The 21590-nt window shown below is 39.9% G+C and overlaps 1 protein-coding gene across 18 annotated transcripts in view; it reads left to right on the forward strand.

The window, feature by feature from the left end:
• GBF1 (golgi brefeldin A resistant guanine nucleotide exchange factor 1) overlaps nucleotides 1-21590 on the forward strand; it is a 124602-nt gene that overhangs the window by 65375 nt on the left and 37637 nt on the right. For 5 of the 18 annotated variants that reach the window (XM_069567366.1, XM_069567370.1, XM_069567371.1 and 2 more), the window contains one exon: nucleotides 6082-6311. The exons of the other annotated variants lie outside the window; for them this stretch is intronic. The gene's annotated coding sequence lies outside the window, so the exon portion shown is untranslated. The remainder of the gene's footprint in view (nucleotides 1-6081; nucleotides 6312-21590) is intronic. 18 annotated transcript variants of the gene reach the window in all.

Genomic DNA, 21590 nt, shown 5'->3' on the forward strand with positions numbered 1-21590 from the left:
CAGGTGCTGCCCTATTCCTTATAAACCTTACTTTTCACCAATTTTTCCTGGAAATGACAAGAAATCTTTGATAGGAAAATTGGGATATGGATTTCGTTAGTATGTCCCTGTGACCTTTTTCAACTGACAAGCATTGATTGAGTACTACTATCTTCATGAACCCTCTCTGCCTTCCAGGAGCTTACAGACTACAATTAGCTATTCCATAATGGTACTTCACATGGTAAAGAATCTGCCTGCAATGCAGGAGACCTGGATTTGTTCCCTGAGTCAAGTCCAAGGTTCCCTGGAAAAGGGAATGGCTACCCACTCTAGTATTCTTGCCTGGAGAATTCCACAGACAGGCTATGGTCCATAGTGTCGCAAAGAGTCAGACACAACTGAAGCTACTAACATGTTTCACCTTTCCTTTTTTTTCCCCCACAAGCCGGGATATGCTATATATACTAAAGCAACAGCATTCTAGAAGTACCAAGAAGGAATAGATTAATTCTGGTAGCAAGAAATTAAAGGTAGTTATTTTCGCTGAAATTGAGAAAGTGAGTAATGAGAGAGCCAGGCCTAAACTCTTGGGAAGATCTTGGTTTTGTTACTGCCATCAAAGTGGAGACCTCTGTGTGTGTATATCTATGTGTTAGTCACTCGGTCATGTGAGAAGCCCCGAAGATCTGTGTACCCTGAACCAATGGATAAAAACTGACCCAGAATAAGAATCTTAATACATCATGGTAGTAATGGTGCTTCCTACTTTTATTGCAAGGTGAGCAGTGGTAATTCTCTTTATTGCTTGTACTCAGTTTTCTTTGCTCTTCCTTTTATCCACTTGATTTCAGTGTGACATACTAATTCATATCCAAGTGAGGACAGTAGTCTCTTGTCAGTTACCTCTGTGTTTAGATCATACTTTTGAGAGGCTCTTTGTTCTTTTCCTGAGTATAGTTTAAGGTGGGACATGATCTGCTTAGAAAAGGCAAGAGAATCCAGAAAAAGAGAAAGCAAGGGAATTCCAGAAAACATCTAATTCTCCTTCATTGATTATCCTGAAACCTTTGACAGTGTGGATCACAACAAACTATGGAAAACTCTTAAAGAGATGGGAATACCTGACCACCTTATCTGTCTGAGAAACCTGTACATGGATCTAAAAATAACAGTTAAAATCTTATGTGGAACAACAACTGGTTCAAAATTGGGAAAGGAGTATGACAAGGCTGTATATTGTCATCCTGTTTATTTAAATTACATGCAGAGTACATCATGCGAAATGCTGGGCTGAATAAATCACAAGCTGGAATCAAAATTGCTGGGAGAATTATCAGCAACTTCAGATATGCAGGTGATACCACTCTAATGGCAGAAAGAAGTGGAACTAAAGAGCCCCTTGATGGGGTTGAAAGAGAAGAGTGAGAAAGCTGGCTTACAATTCAACATTCAGAAATTGAGATCATGGCATCTGGTCCCATCACTTCATGGCAAATAGAAGGGAAAAAAATGGAAGCAGTGACAGATTTTATTTTCTTGGGCTCCAGAATCACTGTGGATGGTGACTGCAGCTGTAAAATTAAGACAGTTGCTCCTTGGAAGGAAAGCTGTTGACAAACCTAGACAGCATAAAAGTGAAAGTTGTTCAGTCGTGTCCGACTCTTTGCCACCTTGGAGTGGGTAGCCTATCCCTTCACCAGCAGATCTTCCTGACCCAGGAATTGAACTGGGGTCTTCTGTGTTGTAGGCGGATTCTTTACCAACTGGGCTATCCTAGACAACATATTAAAAAGCAGAGACATCATTTTGCCATCAAAGGTCAATATAGTCAAAGCTGTGGTTTTTCCAGTATTCTTGTATGGATGTGAGAATTGGACCATAAAGAAGGCTAAGCACTGAAGAATTGATGCTTTCAAACTTTGGTGCTAGAGAAGATTCTTTAGAGTCCCTTGGACTGCAAGGAGATCAAACCAGTCAACACTAAATGAATTTAGTCAGCCCTGAATATTCATTGGAGGGTCTGATGCTGAAGCTTCAGTACTTTGGCCACCTGATGCAAAGAGGTGAGTCATTGGAAGGGTCCTGGTGCTGAGAAAGATTGAAGGGGAAAGGAAAAGAGGGCAGCAGAGGATAAGATGGGTAGGTAGCATCACCAACTCGATGGACATGAATTTGAGCAAACTTAAAGATAGGGAGATAGTGAAGGACAGGGAAGCCTGGCGTGCTGTAGTCCCTGGGGTTGCAGAGAGTCAGACATGACTGAACAGCACAACTTTTTAAAAAAAAATAGATTTTAAACATTTGAACCACTATCTGTTGACTTCCTACTCCTAGATATAGAAATATAGCACTTCTGCAGTGCTGCTTGACACTTATTTTCCTTCCCTCCATCCTCCCAATATATAATAGTTCTCTCTCCAGTTGGCTAAATCAATATTCAGTCTTTACCTTATTAAGATCTTAAGTATTATTTACTACAAGTCAGATGTTACTCCCTTTTGAAAAATATGCTTAATTTTCTATGTTAGTATTACTATTTCTTCTCAAGCTCTACAATACAGTTTTTAACTCTGAATATTGTTTTCCCACATGATCAAACACTCCATTCTTGTCTCTTCCATTTTTATCTTCTACTCCATTTTTCTCTCTTCTTGGAGAATCTTTATCAGTGCCTGCTAGCCTCTTCTTCCATTCTGCATCGATTGCTCTCTAGGCATGAGGTACAGCTGTCATCCTGAAACTTCCCTTCACTTTTCTCGGGACTCCTTTTTCCTGGATTCCATGTCCATTTCCTTTTTGTTTTACTCTCTCAATTTGGGTTAAAAATCCTCCAAAGGCTCCTAGAAAAAGACATTTGGTATGTAAATTCTTTTAGACTGTATATCTGAAACTATTTGTATTCTGCACTGCTCTTGAGTGAAGATTTGACAGGATATAGAATCCTAGTTTGGAAATTATTTTCTTTCAGAATGTGGTGGCTTTGCTTCTTTGTCTCTTCATTTCCAGTGTTGCTCTTGAGTAGTCTGATACCACTGACTCTCAGTCCTGTGTGTTTGAGCTCGAAGTGTTTTTGCATTCTCTTTGTTTCAGTATTCTAAAACACTTGATGTAAATAAACACTTGATGTCTCTTTCTAGTCATTGTGCTATGTTCTTAGTGAGGGTCCTGTTGATCTAGGAAAATCATTATCATTTGATTGGGAGATGATCTTAATGTTAGTTCTTCAATGATTTCCTCCTCTTCCATTTTATTTTCTTCTTTTTTCTCACCCTCCACCTGATGCTTCCATTTCAGAGCTTGTTTCTCACTGGTGCTTTCCTCTGAAGGCCCCTGGTATTCAGCCTTTTCAGCTCTACTTCCGTTTCCTTTTCTTCTGCTAAGCATATGTTGATGAATCTTATAACTACTTTTCCTTCATGTCAGGTCACTTTATTTCACCTGTTAATGTTTCAGTTTTTATATTTAACTCTTGAATACTTTTAGCACTTATATGAGCCCTAATGTCTTTCTCTTCTACTACATAGGAAAGGATTGCATTGCATTGTTGACCGCTATATTTCTCTTATCCATCCCAGTGACTGCTACACAGTTGGTGCTCATAAATATTTGTTGAGTGAATTAATTACTATCTTCTTTTAATCACATAGAATTTATTTTGTCAAGTGAAATGAAGCAGGAATGTGACTTTTACTCCCTAATAATTAACCGTGTGTTACAGGACCATTTATTGAATTTTCTTTTATCATATATTACATATTATTCTGCCTATTCTGCTAGTATTATACGTGCTTATTTGTTATAGTTTTGTAACTCATTCTAAAATGATACTACAAACTTTTATTAGTTATTTTTAAAAATATTCTGGCTATCATTATCTGGTTATTCTTTCACATGAAGTACAGGGTCACTTACTCAAGTTCTTTTAAAAATTCCAATTGGGATTTTGATTTTTAAATGTCAGTTAATATGGGGAGACTTTACATCTTTATAATATATGTTTGCCTCCCTGTCCAGAAACGTGTTTTTGCTTCCACATTTATTCATGACTTCTTTTGTAACTCTAGTAAAATTTTTAGGTTCTTCTTTCCCCCGTTTATGTACCATAAATTTCTTAAGTTTATTCTTAGATTTTTTTAAATCTTCAATTGCTAATGGAATGAGATTTCCCCCCAATATAAATTCTTTTTAACTAAAATTGGGTAGATTTTCCTTGTTTATGCGATAGAGTTTATGTTATATGCCCAGGACAAAAGAATACTAGCTTCATTTTTAACAAAAGCTAGCTGTTTCAGTTATCTGTTGCTACCTAACAAACCACTTTAAAAGTTTGTGGCTTAAAGCACAACCATTTTATTATATCTCACAATTCCATGGGTTGACTAGGGCTCAGCTGGGCAGTTCTTCTGATGCTCTCACTTAGGGTCTTTCTTGAGGTTGCAGTCAGCTATGACTGTGGCTTAGATGTGTGGTGCCATGTGGCTTCTTTTGATATGATGCTTCAGTCTCCAGGGCTTTCCCTCATGACCTCTCATAGAGTAGCTTAGAATTGGTACATGGCAGTTCAGATTGCCAAAATGAAATAGACACTTCAAAGCCTTTTTAGTGCCTGGGCACTGAAGTCTCAGATTGTCCCTTCTCCTGCATTATATCTGTCAACGCAGTCACAGACCAAATTCAAGGGGAACCTCTTGATGGGAGGAAGCCATGTGAGGGGTGGTGTTGTATGGGACTGTCTTTGGAGATTATCATAATGGCATTACCTCTCCTTACCTTTCTTTTCTTCCTTCTTTTATACCAAGTAGCCACTAGGTAGCCTAGGCTCTTAAATTCCCACAAGCTTCTTTCATCCAGTCAGCTTCCAGTACCAAATAACTATACTTATTGTTATTTGGGACTGGGAATTAGAATCTGTTATGAAGAGGGTGGCAGAGAGAAAAAAGTTGTTTCCACCTTCCCATTTGCTCTCCTGGGTGAGGCATAAGTCTCATGGACAGAAATACAGCGTTCACTTGAGCATGAAATTCCAGACAAGGGGACAGGTGTACATTGGCCTTGTTCTTCTGAATTCTGCCTACTCTCCAGGAAGAACAGCCTCCCCTCTTCTCCTCCCCAGCAGAAGTCTAACCACTTTCTTCATTGTAGCTTATCATAAGAGCTCCCTCCTATGCTGGTCCAAGCAGAAATGAGAAAGTGTCATTCCTTTTCTCTTTTCACACGTACTTCTTCCTACCCTGGGTGTACTAACCTCTAGCTTAAATGTGCACTAAGCAAAGATGTATAGTCTTCCTCCCTTCCTCCCTCTCAGCTTAGTCTGAAGGAAGGCAGCAGGTGATAGAATGAATAAAGAATGGGGCTGGGGTGATGGGGAAGGAATCTTTTCTCACACAGTATGGATGTTGCTCAACAGAACGGGTGTGAAATTTAGTCAGAGCTGCAGCATGTGTTTCAATTTTCCAGGGAATTTCCTCTTCCTAACAGTAGGTTTAACCCTTTCTTCTGTATAGTGCCAAGAGCTACATGACATGTGTGAAATGAGTTATTTACAAGAAGGAAAAAATGCTAGGGCCCTTTGGAGATGTAGGATCTCCAACTTATTTCCTGCCAAATGGTTGTGGAGACAAGTGTAACTTTTAGAGCTGAATAGACCTGGGCTCAAATCCCATCTCTACCATTGGGTTGTCTTGGAAGTTTGTTGTTGTTCATTAACTCAGTCATGTCCAACTCTTTGTGATCCCATGAACTGCAGCACACCAAGCTTCCCTGTCCTTCACCATCTTCCAGAGCTTGCTCAAACTCATGTCCATTGAGTCAGTGATGCCATCCAACCATCTCGCTGTCATTCCCTTCTCCTCCTGCCTTCAGTCTTTGCCAGCATCAGGGTCTTGACAGTTACTTGACCTGTTTGAACTTCCATTTTTCATCTGTAAAATGGGGATTAAAAACTTGTGTTACTAGGGTTCTCATGAGGAGTAAACAAAATGATACATGCAAGGAGTCTAGTACAGTGCATACCTAGCACATAATAGGCACTCAATACATGTTTGTTTTCTTCTCCAGTCTTCCCACTGGATTTTGAGGATACCTACTCTTCTTTTATAGACTTCCCTGGTGGCTCAGACAGTAAAGAATCTGCCTGAAAGGCGGGAGACCTGGGTTGGGAAGATTCCTGAGGAGGGCATGGCCATCCACTCCAGTATTCTTGCCTGGAGAATCCCCATGGACAGAGGAGCCTGGCGGGCTACAGCCCATGGGGTCGCAAAGAGTTGAACACGACTGAGCGACTCAGCACAGCACTCTTCTTTTATGCTGCACCACCTTGGGTTTGCCATGTAAGCAGCTTCTTATATTCCTAAGCTGTAAGCTATTTTCTTTGAATCTAACTCTGTAAGTGTGTTAGAGGAGTGAAATCATTTCACATGAAATGCAGAATCCCTCTGGTTGGGGAGGGGGTGGCTCTCATTAAACTAAAGGATGAATCTATAACAATGCTGAGAAGGATTACAAGGCTTGCCTTCCCCATCTGATCCTGGAGGTCATATGAACTTATAAGAGTATTAAAATAATACAGTGGTAGAGCTAAGGTGAAGCATAGATGTCATTCAGGCCCATTTTATTGAGCAGGAACTGTGGCTTAGAGGTCATGCTTTATATAACGTCTCATGACAGAGTGGTGACGGCTCTGGAACTAGAGCTCTGACTTGCTTGTCTGTTACTATGGTTATAATATGTTTTTTAAGACTGTGATTTTTTTTATTTTTTATTTTTATTTTTTGGCCACACCGCTCAGCCTGTGGAATATCAGTTCCTCAACCAGGAATTAAACCTGTGCCCTCTATAGTGGAAGTGCAGACTCTTAAACACTAGACCACTAAGTCCCTGAATTTTAAGTAGTGAGGGCCTAACTTTTTCTTTGTGAACTTCTAAATTGAACCCTGATTATACTTTTATCAATGGGGAAGTAAACACTGGAAGACATTTCAGTGACACTCCTTTGAGGAACCATAGGGTCTCACTAAGGGTATATTAGTTACAACTTGAAAATCTCTTCTTTCCCCAAAGGTTGCCCAAGGGGCATTGAGGTGGCAATTCAGCTCGCTGTTGAGCCTCTGCTCCCAGAATGGTGAGCTAAGAAGCAAATCTGCTTCTTCTCTTCTATGTCTTCATTCTCCTAAATAATCCCAATAGGAGAGGCTGATCCCAAGCACCCCTAGTTCTCTCTTCTTTTTTTTTTAAGTTGAAATACAATTAGCATACAGTGAAGTACACTGACCTTAGGTGTTCAGTTGATAATAGACATTCATTAACCATCTTTAAAAAAAGATATATAACATTTTCATTACCCGAGACAGTTTCCTCATGCCCCCTTTAAGTTAACCCACACACACATACACAAAACCACTTTCTATATTCTATTACCATACCTTAGTTTTCATTTTGAATTTCCTATAAATGGAATCACATAAGATATTCTCTTTTGTATCTAGCTTCTTTTCACTTAGGATGTTTTTGGAATTCATCCATGTTGTTGCATATATCACTAGTTTTTTGGGGGGGTTGATGCATTCTGTTTTACTGAGTAGTATGCAGTTGTATGGGTAAACCATAAGAGAATTAACTTATTTTCTTATTGAAGGATATTTTGAGTGTTCCTAGTGTTTGTCTTTCATGAATAGGTTGCTATGAACGTTCTTATACAAGTCTATTTATGAACATGTGTTTTAGTTTCTCTTAGACAAATACTTAAGGATGAAATTGCTGGATCACAGGGGAGATATGTGTTTGAAAGAAACATTTCTTCAAGGTGGCTATAACCCCCAGTCTATCTTTTCCTCCCCTGGGGGGCTAGGCTCTTTAAATTGAGGATTTGGCAGGAGAAGAGAACCCGTATCATCAGGGTCCCTGCTGCCAGAGCACAGTGGCCTGAACCGGACACTTAAAAAGCTGAAACAGGTGTTTGAAACCCTACTCCAGCCTCCCTATTTTATGCCAGCCCCCTGAGAGGCTGGGGCTTGGCCAGCAGAATTCAGATTTAATCTAATGGATGCTGGATTAGAGATTTTTCAGGACATGGCTAGGTAATAATGTATGTGCTGTGACTTGATACATTTGATGGAGGTAAACGAGCATCATCATGTAGGAGAGGGGCCTTTGGTGGCCCAGATGCTTCTTGATCAGGGGGTAGTCAGTCTGTGGCAGATGAAAGCCCCTTCCCACTCTTGGTTTTTGCCCCTACCTTTTCTCCTTGAAGCTGAATGCAGTAGAAATCATCATTTCCCTTAGTGATGTTAATATTCCCAAGGGCCTTTAGCCACTTAGGATTTGGTATACTGTGTATCAAATATTATGGAAAATAAATTATGCCCTGGTAAAATTCTTTCTCTATATTTTTAATGCCTCTATCTTACCTAGGTCTTAGGGAATGAATTTTTGGGAGCCAAAGGTTAAAGCAAGAAACAAAAAGTTAGGGTGTGGGCTCCCAAAGCCCACTTAATGTACCAAAGCTTCTCAGTAGGCTTGAAATTGATGGAAGTGAGATCTGTCTCTGCAGGGCTGCTTCAACTGAAGGTTTTGAAAGAACAAGTTCCAATAACAAATTTTTTTCTAATATTGGTTAGAAGAGCCCAGGGACAGAAGAAATAGGCTCCCCATGCCAGTCTAGCCTTTCCACAGAGGAAAGGGCTTTTCAGAATTCAGGTCCGTGTTCATAGGTGGCCATTCCCTTAAACCTGATCTCAGTGTCTTCAGACCTCAGTCTTAGAAGGCAGGGCCTGATATTCCGCTGCCTCACATGGATGCCATTCTTGGTATGAACTAGGCTGAGATTTGTATGTTAAGATTGTTTTGGTACTTAAATTTTTTTTTAATTTTAATTATCATATAGTAAAATTGACTTTTTTAGTACACGTATCTATGAGTTTTTACATACACATAGATCCCTGTAAGCACTGTGTCAGTTGGAATACAGAACAGTCTCATCACCCCAGAAAACTCCCTCTGTTATTCCTATGTAATCACAGCCCCCCCTCACCCCAACTCCCGTGAACCACTGATCTAGTCTCTTACCACAGTTTTACCAAAGAGTTCATATAAATGGAATCCTACAGTATGTAACCTTTTCAGGCTGATTTGTCTAAACTGCTACCTAAATCAATAGCCTGTTCCCTTTTTACTGCCAAGTAGTATTCCATTGCGTGTTTCTACCACAATTTGCTTATCCATTCACTAGGTGAATGACACTGGGCTTTTCCATTTTGGGACAAGTACGCATAGAGCCGCTGTAAACATTTGGGTACAGGTTTTTGTGTAAAGAACATTGGTTTTCATCTCTCTGGGATACATATCCAGGAATAGGATTTCTGGGTGAAAGAATAAGTGTATGTTTGGTTTTGTAAGAAACTGCCAAACTGTTTTTCCAGAGTCCTATACCATTTTGCATTCCCACTAGCATGAGGATTCTGATTTCTCCACAGCCTCTCTAATGTTTGATATTTTCAGTACTTTCATTAAGTCAGTAAGTCAGCAGTGGTGTCTCAAAGTGGGTTAAATTTGCCTTTCCCTAATGGCCAGTGAAGATCCCCTGGAGAAGGAAATGGGAACCCACTCCAGTACTCTTGCCTGGAAAATTCCATGGATGGAGGAGCCTGGTGGGCTACAGTCCATGGGGCCGCAGAGTCGGACATGACTGAGCGACTTCAGTCACTTCAGTCAGTCAGGCAATGGCCAGTGACATCAAACACCATTTGGTGATCTGTCTGTCCAAGTCTTTTGCCCATTTTTTGATGGGAGTTGTTTTCTTATTGTTGAGTTTAAAGACTTAAGTCTATTCTGGATTCAAGTCCTTTATTGCAATTTTAATTATAATTTATACAGTTATTTAAATATTTCCTCCCAATCTGTAGCTTGTTTTCTCATTCTCTTAACAGTCTCTCATAGAATAGACATTTTGTTTTTATTGAAGTCCAGTTTTTTTCTTTCGTGCATTTTGCTTTTGGTGTCCTATCGAAGTACTCTTTCTAAAAATTATGCAGATTTATGCTTTTCATTTACCCCTATGATCTATGTTGAGTTAATTTTTGTGTAACATGAGGTTTAGGGGAAAAAATTTTTTTTTTTTGCATATGGGCGTTCAGTTGTTTCAACAGTATTTTTGAAATTTAATACCTTTTTTGATACCAAATTCTCCTTAGGACTGTGTATTCTTTAGGAATGAAGGAATTACAGAGCATTCTCTTGAGTTCTTCCTATCTTTCCAGCAATCACTTTTGTTCCTATTCCTTGTTTATTTCTGAGTCTTTCTGATTTGAGGTTTGTTTTTAATGCCATGTAATGGAAGACTCATTATTTATAAATTGATTGAGCATAAAGTTTTTCATTATAAAGTGGCCATCCATCACAAAGAGGCATGTGGGCTGTGAAAAACATGAACTGTGCACTCTGGGCTGGAATGCAACTTTACCAGAATAATGCAGCTTTTGTATTGTATGAGGTTAGAATAAAATGAGAGAGACAGATATTGTTGGAGAAACAGGTGTTGGCTGAACCCAGGTTCTGTCCCATGTTTTCTGAAAGGTTGTTTCCTAACCCTTTCAGGATTGTTCCTCTAGATTCAGCTGTCTTGAAGGTTCTCTGGGTACCTTTCAGAACAAGTAACGTGTGACTTCGCAGAGTACGGCTGCTCCCATAAACTCTGTTTGTTCATTCTCTAGCTCACAGTCATGTCTTTACAGGCAGCAATGGCAGGTGGTTAGAGTATTGTCATGGCCCTTGTTGATTATATTTTCAGTGTCTGTTTTTCCCATCAGTAAAGTGGAAATGTCCCTATTCATAACGTTCTTGAGCCCATTAACACAAAAGGTGGCTGAGGCAGAATAAGATTCCTCAGACTTATTGTCACTAAGAATTTGTGATATGCTGCTATTAAAAAAAAAAAAAATTTCCAGCTGCTGGGGAAAGGTGAAGAAGTAGGATTCTGTACACTCAGGGAACAGGGAGAGTTGCTTACCAGTCCTGTTACTGATACTCTTTAGGGATTATTTTACTCTTCTCCAAAAGCTTTGGCTATTGACCCTTCAGTCTTTTTCTATCATCTATAGACTTTGCTAATGTCAATTCAGAATTTAGTTTTCTTTAGTATTTCCTTTTACTTCCCTTCAGGGCCCCTGGAGGAGACCTGACAGAGTGGTAATCTCTGATAAACCTGTAATTGTTTTCTCTTCTTGCTGCCATTGAACAATGAAATATTTTACTAGACTATGAGGGAATTTGGATTGAAAAAGTTGCTCCAAGTGTAATGACTGCATAAAGCTGGGGTGAATGTCCTGTTTTAAAGTATAGCAACAGAAATTTTTAATTTCTCCTGGGCTTTCAAATTGCCTGCTTAAGTTTGGTCTTGGTCTTATACAATGAATGCAGAAAACAGCAAGGCAGAGTAAAGGACCACAGCAGCTCTGGTTTGCCTATATGTTACAACCTAATTGCTTTCCTTTCAATATGGGCCAATTTCCTCTAGAAGGAAGAGAACTAGTGTTTAGAGTTGATACGCATCAAACTTGTGCTCTCAGTAAGACAGATGGATCACTGTGTCCTCAGGCCTCTGTGCTATGTTTGAGGCTGCTCCCTGTGGGCCTCATTTAGCCCTGCCAGCCTTGTTAAAGGGACCTCACTCTTCCCTCTTGGATTAGGAATGAATGTGGGCAAACCTGAAGCTTCATTTGTATGGCAGTCATAAAATCAGTAACTGTGTTAGTCACTAGTTAGGAAGAAGAAAGGTACAGAAGAAACTTCAATTCTAGGATAGTTAAGTTTTACATTTTTATTTGCCATCCATGTTATACAGTTAATATATCTAATAGTAAACCCATAGCAATAGCATAGTACAGTGTTAAAGAACATAGCCCAGAACAGACCTGGATTTAAATTCTACCTCTTCCACTTATTGTGTGACTTTGGACCAGTCATTTAACCTCTTAGAGCCTTGGTTTTCTTATCTGTAAAATGAGAACAGTAATATTATTCCTCAGGGCTATTCAGTTCAGATCAGTTCAATTGCTCAGTCGTGTCCGACTCTGCGACCCTGTGGACTGGAGCATGCCAGGCTTCCCTGTCCATCACCAATTCCCGGAGCTTGCTCAAACTCATGTCCATCGAGTCAGTGATGCCATCTAACCATCTCATCCTCTGTCATCCTCTTCTCCTCCCACCTTCATTCCTTCCCAGCATCAGGGTCTTTTCTAATGAGTCAGTTCTTTGCATCAGGTGGCCAAAGTATTGGAGCTTCAGCATAAGTCCTTCCAATGAACATTCAGGACTGATTTCCTTTAGGATTGACTGGTTTGATCTCCTTGCAGTCCAAGGGACTCTCAAGAGTCTTCTCCAACACCACAGTTCAAAATGGGAAGATAAAAATTATCTACATATGATAATTAGTTTAGTATGTAGCTGTTGCTGATGTCTGAGGCCAGTAAAGGTTGTTGTCCTGAGCAATGGAATTGGATTCTTCTTGTAGGTGGTATAGATAGCAGCTCCTAGTAGCAAGCTAAACTGGTTATTTAAGAGTTTAAATAACTGTTTAACCGTAAATAATATTTTAACTGGTTATTAATGTCCAAGGTGGGAAGCTCATTCTTCTTCCAATCAGGATTATGTATCATATTGAAGAAAGTCATACAGTAAATTAAAAGTATTTTCCCATGTGTGCGCTGCCTTTTACGTTCCTATCTTACCTTCTGAAAGTGAAAGTGAAGTCGCATCCGACTCTTTGCGACCCCATGGACTGGAGCCCACCAAGCTCCTCCCTTCCATGGGATTCTCCAGGCAAGAATACTGGAGTGGGTTGCCATTTCCTTCTCCAGGGGATCCTCCTGACCCAGGGATTGAACTCAGGTCTCCAGCATTCCAGGCAGATGCTTTAACCTCTGAGCCACCAGGGAAGTGAAGGCTAAATCTGACATCAGGCAGACCACGGTGGTCCTACTCAACAAGGAGGAGATTATAAAAGTGAGGATTTCAGGAGCAGAGATATTTGGGAAGTAGCCTGCTTTGGCTCTATATGCTGTCAAGAGATTTCAATCTGAAAAAAATACATCTTCTTTTCTATCCTCTTCCTAAGGAGAGATGGACTTGCTGTAGAGACAGAGGTGACCCAGGTCCTGACAAGGTGTTTGAGCTAGAGAACATATGTAAATCCCCAAAACCCTTTTCTTTTTGATCATCTTGAACATTTGGAGGCCAGATGTCTATGAAAGAAGGAGAGTAGTTTTTATGTCATCTCTGACTTAAGTTGGGACTTGATGAACATGACCTACAAATAACTTATTGAAGACAGCTTGGAAAAAAATATAAATTTATCATTTCTAATTCTTGGGATCATCAGACTTTTAATAAAACCCCAAGATGCATAAGTTCAGGAATTGCTTATGTTTAATTAGAGTAAAAGTTAAGATTTGATTTTTTTATTCATAAAAAGAGGTTGAGTTGGCTTTTGAGGGAGATACTAGCCTGAAAAATGAATACTTCTCAAGGGGTTTATAAAGGGCAAAGTGTTAAGCATAATTTGCCTTTCTTAGTGTAAGGTGGTTTGTACCATGTAGGCTCTAGGTAGACCCATAGACTCACCTTGTACCTGGATGTGGTAGTGATTACGCTATCACTGTACTTTAACAAAACCCTGATAACCGTTTGCACCCCTGCCCCATACAACGAAAGAAACAAACAGACAGACAAAATTTTAAAAAAACTTTTAAATTTTATTTTTGGCTGTGCTGGGTCTTCGTTGCTAGTTTTGGAGAGCTACTCTCTAGTTGTACTTGGGCTCCACACCAGGATGGCTTCTCTTGTTGCAGAGCACAGGCTCAGAAGTTATGCACACGCTTAGTTGCTCCATGTCATGTGGGATCCTTCCAGACCAGGGATGAAACCTGTGGTCTCCTGGGTTGGCAGGTGGATACTTTAGCACTAACCCACCAGGGAAGCTTCATACTTTGTTTCTTAAAGGGTCATAGTATCAGAGATAATCTGCCTCCCACCCCCAATGCAGTCTGAAGGCACTTTGAGAAACTAAGCATTTGTTTGAAAATAGGAAACAGATCTGGGAAACTACTGGATGATATCTAGAAAAAGAGGACCCACTGTCAGGAGCTTAGACAAACAAACCAGGCTTGCTTTTCCCCCAGGCTACCTTTGTAACAGACTGTCTGCATTCATGTTTATTTGTTCCCAAACTGTACTTTGTGTTTAGAATAAGCTTGGAGGGTCTAAAGGGAGCCTTAAAGAATTTCATTAAACTGTGTTCTCCTACCACCATCTTCCCCAGGAAAACCCTGTGGATGAGGAAACTGGCCCAAAGAAGTGAAGTGTTTGCCCAAGGTCACATATAGTGACAGACCAAGACTGGGCGTAGCACTTTTTGTTTGTTTGTTTGTTTCTCTTGTTGTATGGGGCAGGGTTGCAAACAGTTATCAGGGTTTAACCCTTAAGCCCAGACTAGGTAATTTTCTGAGAGCTGCTCTTTGGCAGCCTTCTCTCAAGTCAGATCTTGAAATCAAGCCTAAATCCCCACCTAACCTTTCAAGGCTGGAAATAAAGGTGTGGCAGATACCTCAGAGGCTTCTGGCTCCACCAAAGTTTAGTTTGGCTTATCCTTTGGACCACATTACTCCTGATGTCCCCTAGTGACCAAAGAGTACAGCTCTTTCCTACTGGACTTACAGTTTCTCAAAAATTCCATTTGTAGCTCATTCTCAATCTTACTTTGACTTTTACAAGAAATATTCCTAGGTCTAGCTTAGTCAGAGAAGTAGAATATGAGGACCTGGTGGTCCAGGGATTAAGACTCTGTGCTTCCACTGCAGGGGACACCAGCTGAATCTCTGGTGGGGAAACTAAGATCCTGCATGGCACACCAAAAAAAAAAAAAAAGGAGGATCTAACACTTTCTCCTAAAATGGAATGTGCAGGCATAGACATAAAAGCCCAGAACCAGAGAGCTTTTTATGCTCAAATAATTCTGTCCTGTGTCTCTGGATACAGAAATGTCAAGTGGGGTAAATGAACTAGACTTCTGTTTTTATCATGCTCTGATTCATTAGTCTGTTATACATGATCTGCCTTGTGAATGATGATATTCTGTCTCCAGGAACATGAGCCAATATTTGCAGAATGAAGAGTTAGGATGGGAGCAGGCTGGTGACCCTCTAGAAAGCAAGAAGGGAGAAGTAGGCTCTGAGGGCAAAAGGGGTCGAGACAAGCATTTCTGAAGTCAAATGGTGTTGAAATAATATACTGCAGGAGTTTTTCCTTGTCAGCGTAATCCAATTGAGAATGCCCAACCGTCCCTGATAAGAGTCACTCAGGAGTAAAGAGCTTCACTACCAGGGAAAGCAGCTTATGTGTGCATTTTGGCTCAGGAATGTGCCAGCCCAATGCTGGCCAAATGAGAAAAGGCTGCTGCAGGCTGGAGAACACATGCCTCCTGGGAGGATGGTGACTGCTCCCCTGTATGCTGAGAAGAGATTGTTCCCTTTTGTCTGAGGGCAGTGCATAGCACCACATGTTGAGGCCTTTGACATAGGTTATCAGAAAAGCTCTGATGTGGGAAGATAAAACAGTGTCACTATTCATCTCCTTTTGGACAGGCCACTGCATCATCTGAGAAGATGAAAGACTTAGGAGTCATCTACAGATTCTCAACCTGACTTTAGGCCAAACTGAGACTTACCTGTTAATGCTATAATATAGGGAGGTGAGAGCCCTGTTCACTGATGTTGAGCAGAGTAACAACAGAACACCATCAAGAAACCTCTGGAGAGTCAGTTTGCTTTGTGTTCAAGTGGCCTACAGCTTCTCCAGAAATAGTTTAGTAAGTCTTGTTTGATTATTCTTACTGGGCACTGACTGACTAAACGTTGGACCTGGACTTGATTTGAGAAGCAGGTGGCCTAGTCCTCGAAGGATCCCAAGTGTTCTTTCTCCAGTGGGCGTTGAATTCCGCCTCTTCCTTGTTCAGTTCAGTCGCTCAGTCATGTCCGGCTTTTTGCGAGCCCATGGACTGCAGCATGCCAGGCCTCGCTGTCCATCACCAACTCCCAGAGTTTACTCAAACACATGCCCATTGAATTGGTGATGCCATCCAACAATCTCATCCTCTATTGTCCCCTTTTCCTCCCACCTTTGATCTTTGCCAGCATCAGGGTCTTTTCAAATGAGTCAGTTCTTTGCATCAGGTGGTCAAAGTATTGGTTTTTGAGCTTCAGCATCAATCCTTCCAGTGAATATTCAGGACTGATTTCCTTTAGGATTGACTGGCTGGATCTCCCTGCGGTCCCAGGGACTCTCAAGAGTCTTCTCCAACACCACAGTTCAGAAGCATCAATTCTTTGGTGCTCAGCTTTCTTTATAGTCCAACTCTCACAACCCTATATGACTACTGGAAAAACCATAGCTTAGACTTGACAGACCTTTGTTGGTAAAGTAATGTCTCTGCTTTTTAATATGCTGTCTACGTTGGTCATAGCTTTTCTTCCAAGGAGCAAGCATCTTCTAATTTCATGGCTGCAGTCACCTCTTCCTTGTACCCATTCCTTTTTTATCTTCCCATCTTAGAACATGAATTAGTCACCTTCAGAGCACCCCTCTACCTAATCTGCACTCTGTTTACTGAACTGTTTGTGCCTTGAGGTTGACAGCCTTCCAGGGTGGGAATTTTGGCTACTTGGCCAGGAGTGTCAGATGTCTCCTTGGTTGTAAAATTACTCAGCCTGCTTACTATGAGCAGCATCATGGCACCTTTTCCCTGAAGGACTCAGGCACTCTTCGTACTCTTCCAAAGAAGATCTAGACAATTGAATCTCAATTCCTGGGCAGAATGAACCAGAAGATAGAACATCAGAAATTTTTCTTTTCTGGATTCATAGGAAGCAGTAGAGTTGAATCAGCAGTTCAAACTAGAGGTCAAAACTCCAGTTCTGCCTATACCAGATTTTCTTGGGAAAGTGATTTCAATGTACCATCATTCTCTATTTTTGGAAGAGTAGGGGAATGAGGGTGATAGTGAAGGTTCCTAGTGGGTTCTTTAAAAAGTCCAGTCCTTTCAGTTTTCCATCACTAAATTTCCATAAAGCATTGACTCACAGAATGGAAATGCTGTAATGGATATATTATAGCAATCAGATTCCAACTATCTAATCTGACATATGAGCTTAGGTATCATATGCCTGGTTATTAGTAGGAGTGAGACTAATGATTCCTTGTCCATTGACTGGATTGTATATTTTGTGAGGGTCACATCCAGAGAGTTTTTCGTGGGATGTTGTCCAAGCCTCTGTATCATGTCACTCCTGCCCCCTCAAAGTTTCTCAATGCCAAATTGAGCTCTTTCCTCTTAAGAAGCACAAGGTTAGCAAGTCAGATCTAACAGTATATAAAAGTAATTATATACTAAGGCTGATGAGGTTAATCCTGGGAATACAAGGCTGATTCAATATCTGAAAATCAATTAATCTGCCATATTAACTATCTAAAGAAAAAAAATCACTTGATCATATCAGTTGTTGAAGAAAAGGCATTTGACAATAAAACATCCATTTTTGATCATGAACATCTGTAAAACTTATGGCTAATAACATACTTCACAATGAGACACTGAATGCATTTATCCTAAAATTGGGAACAAAACAAGATATCTACTTTTATAGTACTAGAAGTCCTAACCAATAGTGAGACAAGAAGAGGAAATAAAAGGCATGTAAATTGAAAAGAAAGAAACAGGGACCTCCCTGGTGGTCCATGCTCTCAATGGAGGGGGCCTGGGTTTGAACCCTGCTCTAAGTGCTAGGATCCCACATGCCATAACTAAGACCCAGCACAGCCAAATAAATAAATAAATATTTTTAAAAAGAAAGAAACAAAACTGTCACTATTTGCAGAAAACATAATTGTCTATGTAGAAAACCCCGAGGAAGCTACCCCTCCCCACAAAAAAATCCTAGAATGAATAACTGAATTTAGTAAGGTCATAGGATGCAAGGTCAACAGACAGAGATCAATCACATTTCTATATTCTAACAATGAACATCTGGAAACTGAAAATTAAAACACATACCACTTACAAATATGCCAAATAAAATTAAATACTTATGTATAAATCTAACAAAACATGTATAGAATCTGTATGCTGAAAATTACAGTACACTGATAAAAAATAGTAGTAGGTACACAGACATACCGTGTGCATGGATTAGTAGACACGACATAATAAAGGGGTCATTCATCACCAAGTTGAACTATACACTCAGTGCAATTCCTGTAAAACTTCCAAGATTCTTTTTGCAAAAATAGACACGTTTACCATGTTAAAATGGAAAGATAGAAGAACTAGAATACTGGAAATACTGGAAACAGTACTTAAAAAAAAAGAAGTAAATTGGAAGAATCACACCACCTGATTTTAATATTTAGAATATAGCTGTAGTAATCAAGAGAGTGTGATATTGTCACAGAGTTTGACACACAGATGAGTAGAACAGAACAGAGAACCCAGAATAGACACACAAATAAGGCCAACTGATTTTTAAAAAATTGTATTGAAGTATAGTCAATTTATAATGTGTTAATTTCTGCTATACAACTAAGTGATTCAGTTATACACACACACACATATATATATATATATATATATATATTCTCTTCGTACTATTTTCCATTATGGCTTATCACAGGATATTGAATGTAGTTCCCTGTGCTGTACAGTAGGAGCTTGTTATTTATCCATCCTGTATATAATAGTTTGCATCTGCTAATCCCAAACTCTCAGTCCCTACCTCCCGCACCCACTCCCTCTTGGCAGCCACAAGTCTGTTCTCTGTGTATCTGTAAGTCCAGTTTTGTTTCTTAGATCTGTTCATTTGTATAGTATTTAGATTCCATATATAAGTGATATATTATGGTATTTGTCTTTCTCTTTTTGACTTATATATTATAATTTCTAGATCCATCCATCCATAATGCCTTATATATTTACACCACAACGTTTATTTTTAACTATTTATTTTGTATTGGAGTATAGATGATTAATATGCTAGACAGCATGTTAAAAAGCAGAGACATTACTTTGCCAACAAAGGTCTGTCTAGTCAAAACTATGGTTTTTCCAGTAGTCATATAGGGACGTGAGAGTTGGACTGTAAAGAAAGCTGGGTACTGAAGAATTGATGCTTTTGAACTGTGGTGTTGGAAAAGACTCTGAGAGTCCCTTGGAGTGCAGGGAGATCCAGCCAGTCAATCCTAAAGGAGATCAGTCCTGAATATTCATTGGAAGGACTGATGCTGAAGCTGAAACTCCAATACTTTGGCCACCTGATGCAAAGAACTGACTCATTTGAAAAGACCCTGATGCTGGCAAAGATCAAAGGCGGGAGGAGAAGGGGATCACAGGGAATGAGATGGTTGGATGGTATCACCGACTCAATGGACATGGGTTTGAGTAAACTCTGGGAGTTGGTGATGGACAGGGAGGCCTGGCATGCTGCAATCCATGGGGTTGCAAAGAGTCGGACACAACTGAGCGACTGAACTGAACTGATAGATGATTAACAACGTTGTGATAGTTTCAGGTGGACAGCAAAGAGACTCAGCCACACATATATGTGTATCCATTCTCTCCCAAACTCTGCTCCCATCCAAGCTGCCACGTAACATTGAGCAGAGTTTGATGTGCTATACAGTAGGTCCTTGTTAGTTATCCATGTAAAATATAACAATGTGTTCATGTCTATCCCAGACTCCCCAGCTATCTCTTCCCCCCATCCTTCCTCCCTGGCAACCATAAGTTCATTCTCTAAGTTTTGAGTTTCTTTCTGTTTTGTAAGTAAGTTCATTTGTGTCATGTCATTTTAGAGTCCACGTATAAGGGATGTTATACAATATTTTTTCTTCTCTGACTTACTTCACTCAGTATGACAATCTCTAGGTTTATCCATGTTGCTGCAAATGGCATTATTTCATTCTTTTTAATGGCTGAGTGATATTCCAGTGCATATATGCACTGTATCTTTATCCATTCCTCTGTGGATGGACATTTAGGTTGTGTCTTGTCTTGGCTCTTGTAAATAGTGCTGCTGTGAACATAGGGGTGCATGTATCTTTTTAAGTTATAGTTTTATCAGGGTATATGAGGAATGGGATTGCTGGATCATAGTCTACTCTATTTTTAGTTTTTTGAGGGACTTCCATACTGTTCTCTGTACTGGCTGCACCAACTTACACTCCCACAAACAGTGTAGGAAGGTTCCCTTTTCTTCACAACTTCTCTAGTGTTTATTATTTGTAGACTTTTTAAAGATGGCCATTCTCACTGGTATGAGGTGGTACCTCATTATATTTTTTATTTGCATTTCTGCAAGTAGCAGTGATGAACATCTTTTCGTGTGCCTATTGGCCATCTGTATGTCTTCTTTGAAAGTATCTGTTTAGGTCTCCTGCCCATTTTTCGATGGGGTTGTTTGGTTTTTTGTTATTTAATTATAGGACTTGTGTGTATATTTTGGAAATTAAGTCCTTGTCAGGTGCATCATTTGTAAATATTTTCCTCCCTGTCCGTAGATTGTCTTTTCCTTCCATTTATGGTTTCCTTTGCTGTGTGAAAGCTTGTCCTTTTAATTAGGACCCATTTGTTTACTTTTTCTTTTGTTTCTATTGCCTTGGGAGATGGATCTAGGAAAACATTGGTATGATTTTTGTCAGAGAATGTTTTGCCTATGTTATCTTCTAGGAGTTTTATGGTGTTTTAAGTCTTTAAGTTATTTTTTAGTTTATTTTTGTGTATGGTGTGAGGCTGTGTTCTAGCTTCATTGATTTACATGTGGCTGTCCAACTTCTCCAACTGTTTGCTGAAGAAACTGTCTTTTCCCCAACGTATATTCTTTTTCCTTGTCAAAGATTTATTGTCCATAAGTGTATGAGTATGTTTCTGGGCTTTCTATGCTGTTACATTGATTCATATATCTGTATTTCTGCCAATACCAAGCTATTTTGAGTACTGTTAGCTCTGTAGTATTCTGTGAAGTCTGGGAGGGTTATGTCTCCTGCTTTGTTCTTTTCCCCCAGGACTGCTTTTACAATTCTGGATCTTTTATAATTCCATATAAATTTTAGTTCTGTGAAAAATACCATGGGTATTTTGATAGGTATTGCATTTAATCTATTGATTGCTAAGGCCAGTTGAATTTTGACAAAGGTGCAAAGACAACTCAATGAAGAAAGGATTTTTTTTTTTCAACAAATGCTGTTGGGACAACAGAACATCATATGCAAAAAAAAAAAAAGAACCACTTTCATCTGAAGCTCATCAGTCAGTCAGTTTAGTCACTCAGTCTTGCCTGACACTTTGCAACCCCGTGAACTGCAGCACGCCAAGCCTCCCTGTCCATCACCAACTCCCGGAGTTTGCCCAAACCCATGTCCATTGAGTTGGTGATGCCATCCAACCATCTCATCCTCTGTCGTCCCCTTCTCCTCCCATCTTCAATCTTTCCCAGCATCAGGGTCTTTTCAAATGAGCCAGCTCTTCGCATCAGGTGGCCAAAGTATTGGAGCTTCAGCATCAGTCCTTCCAA

Source organism: Ovis canadensis, chromosome 22 (genome assembly GCF_042477335.2).
Source record: "Ovis canadensis isolate MfBH-ARS-UI-01 breed Bighorn chromosome 22, ARS-UI_OviCan_v2, whole genome shotgun sequence".
NCBI lineage: Eukaryota > Metazoa > Chordata > Mammalia > Artiodactyla > Bovidae > Ovis > Ovis canadensis.